General features: G+C 26.1%; 1 long non-coding RNA gene across 3 annotated transcripts; it reads right to left on the reverse strand.

The window, feature by feature from the left end:
* Positions 1-1012: 1012 nt before the first annotated feature.
* On the reverse strand, positions 1013-6507 carry LOC136088858 (uncharacterized). Of its 3 annotated transcripts, none has more exons than XR_010642566.1 (4): positions 5372-5658; positions 4422-5286; positions 3636-3768; positions 1013-1339 (listed from the first exon to the last, which is right to left on the reverse strand). It is a non-coding gene; the product is annotated as an uncharacterized LOC136088858 (long non-coding RNA). The 3 variants fall into 3 exon arrangements; XR_010642564.1 differs by having other exon boundaries at positions 1013-3117; XR_010642565.1 differs by lacking the exon at positions 1013-1339 and adding an exon at positions 5761-6507 and having other exon boundaries at positions 5372-5429.
* Between the last annotated feature and the right edge of the window lie 2101 nt (positions 6508-8608).

An 8608-nucleotide genomic window follows, 5' to 3' on the forward strand; every position in this document is an offset into this window, starting at 1 on the left:
GATTTAAAAAGTTTTTTTCCTGGTGTTATTTTGTTTGTTAGGTTTTTACCTACGTTCATAAAAAAGCTATTGAAACTGTTTGCAGTATCTATTAGTTATCGTTATTTAATCCTCATTATATAAATATTTCGGTAAAGTATTAGGTCGAGTTTTCTTTTCTTTTCCTATCATTTCCTTTATTATATTCCAAGTTTTTTTGTTATTTTCGATATTATTTTGTAATAAATTTGAGAAATAACTTTTCTAAGCTTTTTTTTCTAGTTTTCAAACAGGTTTTTGTAAGCTTTATATTTTTTTTGTTTTGATAAGTTTTTTTTTTTAATTATTTTTCATAAAGTTTTTATTTCTTCTTAGAAGTAATATATAATAATAATAATATATATAATAACAATAAGTCGTTTCGTAATCCATGGACTTTAAAGACTTTTTAAGCTTGGTTTTAATTTCCTTCATCGCTTCAATGCTCTGTCCTACGCATTAAAGAACTCGTTGTAAAAAGTTTCATTGGCTTTATTTGTATCTTTGCAATTATGTATTTGTTTCCAGATTACTTTGAGTAAATAATTTTTAAACTCCTTAATATCAAATTCAGTAATCTGCCTTTTTATTTCCGTTAGTACTTTGCTTTCATTTTCTTTTTTATAAACATCAGATATAAAAAAAATTGGAAAGTGGTCTCTTATATCGCTTTTTATGATTCCGTTTTGAATGTTGCATGTTGTAAGAATGTTACCCAGTAGGCACAGCGACGTGACAAAAACGTGAATTTCACGTTATTTTGGCACGTGGTAATTAGGTGACTTTTTGGTCCCCATGAAATGACCAATTCACGTGATTTATGGACGTGTTTTTCACGTTATTTTTGGCACGTGATATTTAGGTGACTTTTTGGTCCCCATGAACTGTCCAAAAGACGTGCTTTTTACGTTAATTTTGGCACGTAATATTTAAGCAATAATTATGCTTTATAAAAACGAAGTGTTTGGATTCGTGTAAAGAAAAAAGACTCATCTTCGAGGAAATATTTAATACGTATTAAATTACATGGTTTTATTAGTCAGTATATTAGTTCTTGGCATAAACATTTTGAATTTGTAATAAAAGCTGCACTTTTGTTAAAATATCCTCCTTATATCCAATAAGTACTAAGTACAAAGTCATAGATCTGCAACTTACGAAGAGCACGTTTCAATCCACAAAGAGCACACTTCAAACTTAATCTAACGAATCAGTCGATATATTCTCCATAAAAGCACGCTTCAAACATAATCTAACGAATCATTCGATATTTTCTCCAATAAGAGCACGCATCAAACTTTGTCTAATGAATCAGATTTAGCTGAAAAGCAACGAATAAAATCTAAAATTATAATATGATTATTTAATAATTATCTTAAATCACAAACTTTTAAGGTGGTTCACCACTAAAAAAAAAAATCCCCAAATTTCATAATTTCAAATTAAAAAGTGTATAAGAGCATAACATAAGAAAATAAAAAACAACATAAGTGTCATTTTACAGCAATTTATTCCTAAAATTGCAAAAATATGTCAAAAAGTTTGCAAAATCAGTCAATTTTGAACAAAATTTCGAAAAACGACAATTAGGAAACAATTAGAAATTAGAGCTTCATATTTGGCAAACAGTTTAATGCACATAAAATGAAGGGCCTGAACCAAAATCACTGCTATATTCTTAGTAAAAGTTGAAATTTTTGATTTTTTTGGCAAAAATATCAAACTTTGGAGGGTTGACTAATAAAAGAAAATATTAAAATGTAAATAATTCATTAACTACTTTTTTTTTAGCATATATTTTGATTCAGGCCCTCCATCATTATATGTAGAACATGTCTTGAAAATTTGAAGTAAAAAACTTAAGTCATTCAAAAGTTATGACATTTCAAAAATTAAAAATTGCACAAAAAAGTGAATGCAGAAAAACAACAATAAACATTTTATAACTAAAAAATATCAAAAACTTCCAGATAAGTATGGTTTAAAAGTTTCCAGTTGTTGTTCTTCATCTTGCCAACCCTTATTAATGGCTTTTAAATGTATCCTTCTACTTTTTTTTAAAAAAAGAGTCTTTTTTATTTAAACTGGTAACGCGTTTTTGATTCCTATAAAACGAGGACACTGTGGATTTTACACCATTTTTAAGGTTGAGGTGACTCATTACTCTCTAAACACCAGCAGTTTCCTCATTAAAATACAATATAGCTGAGTTCACGTTCAACTCAAATGAAGCTTTGTGAATAAAAATGTTTTTGGGCATCTAGACCATATAATACTATTAAAATCCTCATTAGAATTCTGTGTTTGAACATGAGTGCATTTTTTCAAAAGGTTGTCATCACTCAATTCTTTAAACTCTTTCTTAATGATATGATATATCCATACTGGAAAATTAACTTTAGGTTTGTAAATGCTGTAACCTGTAGAGTTTCCTTTCATACTGGCACTAACTGAAACACGCTCAACATTTTCGTCTTCTTTTAGGGTAGGTGTTTTGGTCCACTGTTTGCCATGCTTTTTTTCTTTTTAAACTTTTTTTGTTGTTGCTTCTCATTATATATAATATTCTAATATTTTAAAATATATAATATAAAACTGATAATTTATACTAAATAATAAAAGAAAATATAAAGCTTTAAAATTACAACAATAAACTATCAGAAGATAGTATCTGATGAATCATACAAAAATAACAACTTCCATACACTGTTATATTCTAAACTTTTGTCAAACCATGCTGGCCTTCTAAACTAATGCGTGACTAACCAAATTTGACAAAAAAACTTATATTTAGGCAAAGAGAGACGGCAATTATAAACATAAGCTTGTGTTGCTAGGGGCCGTCGCTATGGACATTTGTCTGATAAGGACTAAATAAAGTGACATACCTTAAAAAATACTCAAGACATATCAAAACAGACTCCAGAAACGTTTACAGCTATGTTGAATTACTATAAAACAAAAGTAATCTCAAAAACCAACTTTTGATAAAAATTTAGTTTTTTTTAGTGGTGAACCACCTTAAAACAAATCTTACTTGGTGAGTTGCCAACTATTTTGGCAACAAATTTTCTAGTGTTGTTATTTGTTTTCTTTTATCTAAATCATTAAATAATTTTAAGAAAACAATACTACATACAATGTAGAAAAATAAAAATAGTCATTTGCCTTCTAATTTTATACTCTGATTGCTATAAAATAAATAAAGATTTAATAAAATAAGATATAACAAAAAATTCGACAGAAAATTAAAAAAATGAAGCACAAAATAAAAAATACAAGTTTGAAAAAGTATTGTTTATCTATATATAACTATATCTAATATCTATCTATAGATATATCTATATCTATATCTATATATATATATATATATATATATATATATATATATATATATATATATATATATATATATATATATATATATATATATATATATCTATATCTATATCTATATCTATATCTATATATATATATATATATATATATATATATATATATATATATATATATATATATATATATATATATATATATATATATATATATATATATATATATATATATATATAGAGTTAATAACTAATGCGCGTGATTAAAAAAAGACCTGTACTCACCTTATGTTATAACATCTGATTAAATAATTTGTTTTCTTTGTTTTCCATCTTCTTATATTTGCATCTGTTTCTGCATTACCTTGTTCATACATTAACTCACTAGATGCAAAGGTGAAAGCTTTAAACGAGTAATCTACAAAGTTTTGAACAACATTAAATGTCATTTTAAAATGCACACAGAAAAATTAGAACAATTTTTAAAAATGTAATAGTTACCACATAATCACACGTTATAGTGGGGATTTTATATCATGATTTTCCTTACTCATGGTGAGATTTTCACCTTGAGGCTCCTTTTGCTGTGGAAACATTCACCACGGCTAAGAAGCCTCATCTACCCCTAATTATATATTATATTAAAAAAGTATAAAACTAAAAGTATGTAAAATAAAGTATTGTCAAATTAGGTTACCAATAAATACCGAGTGCTGAAAATTCAACTCAGAATCAAGTTGCATTCTTCAACAAGATATGAACTAAATTAAATTCTTGCTACAGGTTGCGATCACAAAAGAAGACGAAGAGAGGGAAAAGTGAATTTTCTCAAACTTTAAAAGTTAAAAGGTTATTGGGTCTTACTACAGAATGATATTCCTAGGCAATAACATAACAATACCATTGGGTCTTTCAAGTCAATAATATTTTATGCAGAACTTATGGTTTGTCATGCAGCTTAATAAATTTAATATTAAATAAGTTATAATAACTTATTTATTATTAAATTAATTTCATCGACAAATTTGACAGTCTAAAATAATATACAGTAGGGTAGAAAAAAATGTATACCTTGTACTAGGGTTTGATCTTTTGCGTGTTGCAATATGAGAATTATCTGCGATAACTTTACACGATTTTGAACTAAGCTTTGTAATATATTTATTAAAACTAAATTGATAAAACTTAGATATAAGATAATATAATATGTTTAGATAAAATATTATATATGTGAGATTTTATTTTTGTCAAAAATGCATTGCAACGTTATAAGATATCTTATACCCTAATACTTTTTTATTAATTATTATAAAACTACAATGCAAAATAATTATATTATTATAAAAGTAAAATAAAAAGTAATTACAATAATAAATATATAAACTACATATTTCATATGATCATTATATTTAAAAAATCCGGAAAATTGTTTGCATTCAGTCAATTTTGCATTCAGTCAAGTTATTTCTCAATTTTTTAAAAACTTTTTTTAATTTTTGTATAAATGATGACTAAAACAACATAAACACAAATAGATGACAATAATATATACTTTAACTTGCATGTATGGAAAACTTTTCAGATATTTGGAAAAAGATAAATTAAAAAAAAAAATATGCGGTGTTCCGGGAATACCCCAAATAAGATAATCTCTGAAACTAAATTATAAAAAAAAAATAATAAATAAAATAAAGAATATGATTCCAAGTTTCTAATCACAGGTTTTTATTGTGAATAAAAAAAGTTCCAAAATACACAATATTTTGGCAACGTAACCTTCACGTTTCAATCAAGTAAAATTGTCACCTCGACAAGGTCACCTAAAATATACATGATTGAAACGTGAAGAAGGAAACTAGGTAAGAGCACGCATCAAACTTTATCTAATGAATAAGTCAATATTTTCTCCAATAATAGCTTGCGACACCAAATTTAGCTAAAAAGAAACATACAAAAACTTAAATAATAATATGATTATTAAACAATCATCTTAAATCACAAATTTATAACACAAATCTTACATGGTGAGTCATCAACTGTTTTGGCAACAAGATTTTCTGGTGTTGCTATTTCTTTGATCTAAATCATGAAACAATTTTTAAAAAAGGAATGCTATACTTGAGAGAAACTTGCTTTACATATTGGAAGGTCGTCAACATTGAAAGATAAGTATAATGCAGTTTTAAATACAATAGCATCATAAGCATCTTTTTGTGGGAAAAACATTGAACAAATCCGCATAAATAACCTGTTTTATATTGTACATAATAACAATAGTAATAAAAGTCATATAATATATATATAATAGTAATTTCATATAATTCATATATATATATATATATATATATATATATATATTAATCATTTAATATTTAAATAATATAAAAAAATGAAATATATAAGTATTAACCTTTTTAAACAAGTACAGCACCAGATCAAGATGTCGTATATTACAAAAAGATAAAGTATTTAACAACAATATATACATATATCAATAATAAACAACATAACACATTCATTTATTGATATTATTTTGGATAAATTCTTTAACCTTGTTGATAAAAACCAAATAAAGAAAGAAAATTTATTTTTGGTTTTTATCTAAACGACTCTTGAGCAATAATGTATGCAGAAGTTCTACAGACATTATTATTGCTCAAGAATCAAGAATAAGTTTTGCTAGAACTTATAATTTGTCCATGTAGCTTATTTAATAATTAAATAAGATACATGGACAAATTATATTTTAATTTGATATTAAATTTGTCATAACTTATTTTGAACTAAATTAAGTAAGCAAAATGGACAAATTCGCCAGTCTGAAATATTATATCATAAAGTAGAAAAAAAGCATACCCTGTATTTGAGTTTAATCTCATTTGTGTGGCAAATAGGGACGCTTGGTACTAATTTATTTAACTTAATTTGATATTACAACTTAAAATATATTGTACTTTTTAGTTCTGTTTTAAATGCATTGCGTTATAAGATATTATATAGACCAATTTTTTTTTTTAATTATGATAATACTACAATAAAAATAATTATATTATCATAACATTAAATAACTATAATTACTATATTGAATACAAAAACTATACTATAAAAAAGTAATTAATATAATAAAAATATTATTTCACATTTCTTATGCCAGGTTTTTAATGAGAATAAAAAAAGTTCCGAAAGACGCGATATTTTGGCACGTAACTTTCACATAAAATAGTAACCTGGACGAAGTCACCTAAAATACACGTGATTGAAACGTGAATAAGACGTCGCGTGCCTAATGGGTAGTAAAAATATTATCAATGAGAGATTCAGTTTAAAGAGTTACACGAGTGGACTTGTTTATTAAAGGAAGAATGTTGTATTGAAAAAGAGAGTTTAATAAACGTTTTACATCGTTATCAGTTTTAACATTAAGAAGATTTAGATTAAAGTCCCCCGTGATGTAAATATGTTTATTTCAGTTCCAATTTATGCTAGTTTGCACTTATGCTCGTTTTTGCAACTACTTCGCTCTTACGAAATTTGCACTTAAATTTTAAATATTAATATAGGTTAGACCAGGGCACTTTGACCCATTTTTTTTCCTTGATGTGTAACACTTTAGCATGTTATATTTTACTTACTTAAGGAAAAAAGCTAACAAAAGCCAACTATTCGAAAAAAAGAATTATAAAAGTTCAAACATTGGTTTTCAACACATTTTAAATTGTTTTTTAGGCCATGTTGGTTGGGCCGATGTGCCATGTTATTGGTGTAAGTCGACCTTTGGGTAAAAAATGGGTTGAACATAATTTTTTGACAAATTTCTTTTTATCGCAATTTTAATTTTTATTTTTTTAAATTAAAAAAAAATTGTTGAAATCTAAATTTGAAGGTTCAATATAAAAGTACGTATGCACTAATTTGAAAAAAAAAAAAAATACCTTGGTTTGTTTTCTTTATTTATCATAATAAACAAATACTTGTTAATAGATAAATGTTTTTGAATGAATAATAACTTATTTTTTATTCAAAATAAAACCATTCCGTCTAATCATTGCCCATAGTTCACCAGCTAACCTATAAAAAGTTAATTTTCTGACTAAAGATTCTAGGACGACCCCTAGTTTTAAATACTATACTTAATTTTCGTTAAACGCTTCTATTAAGTTATTGAGAGTTATTACACGCTTTTTATTGTGCGCATTTTTTATTGCATGTTTTAATAAAATGCTGAAAAAAATAGACAACGTTATTTATGTTTCGTTATTCAACAGCTCTGTTATATGGCAATCGCTGTTGAAAAAAACACTTTTACTAAGAGTACATTTTTAATTAACTAATTTTTACTTTTACTTGAGTTAAATTCAACAGGTAACTTTTACTTAAACTTAAGTAAAAGGAGTGTTTCCTACTTTGATATTTTAACCCATATACACGCCTAGTCAACCGGGTATAGATTTTATACCAACAAATCGTTAGTATCGTAAGGATTATCCATCAAAATATCTAAGCGCGATCAGCTTGACGTCATAGTTATCTGGTGATTTATATATACATATATATATATATATATATATATATATATATATATATATATATATATATATATATGTATAGTTCTATAGTTTGTTGGCTTTAGGAAGAGCGGAAGGAAAAAAGTGATTCTTACGCCAACACATACGTCACTTTTAATTACTTTTGACTTTCGTCCAACATTTCCGTGTTGGACGAAAGTAAAAACCATTAATTTAATTACAAATTAATCGTTTTTTAAAAAAACCACAAAAACGCAAATTTAATTGACCAGAATATTTTTAAAAACATTCTGAATGTTTTTATAACATTTTGAATGTTTTTAACAATATAAACAATGTTTTTATTTTTATTTTTTTTAATAAAATGTTTTTATTTTTATTTTTTTTAATAAAATGTTTTTATTTTAATTTTTTTTACTGTAAATCATGCGCGTAGTGTTGCTACATCGACTATCTTATAGCCTGACTCGCAAGGGAGTGCTGCTACATCGACTGACAAATAGCCTGACTCGCAAGGGAGTGCTGCTACATCGACTGACAAATAGCCTGACTCGCAAGGGAGTGCTGCTACATCGACTGACAAATAGCCTGACCCGCAAGGGAGTGCTGCTACATCGACTGAGGGTTTGGTTGGGGCAGGCAGTCTATCATTATTAAAAAAAAAAATTTCCGGTCTTGCATTTTAATTTTTACTTTTTGTCAACAAAATATCGAAAAAACTTTCGGACAACA

Source organism: Hydra vulgaris, chromosome 12, assembly GCF_038396675.1.
Source record: "Hydra vulgaris chromosome 12, alternate assembly HydraT2T_AEP".
Classification (NCBI taxonomy): domain Eukaryota; kingdom Metazoa; phylum Cnidaria; class Hydrozoa; order Anthoathecata; family Hydridae; genus Hydra; species Hydra vulgaris.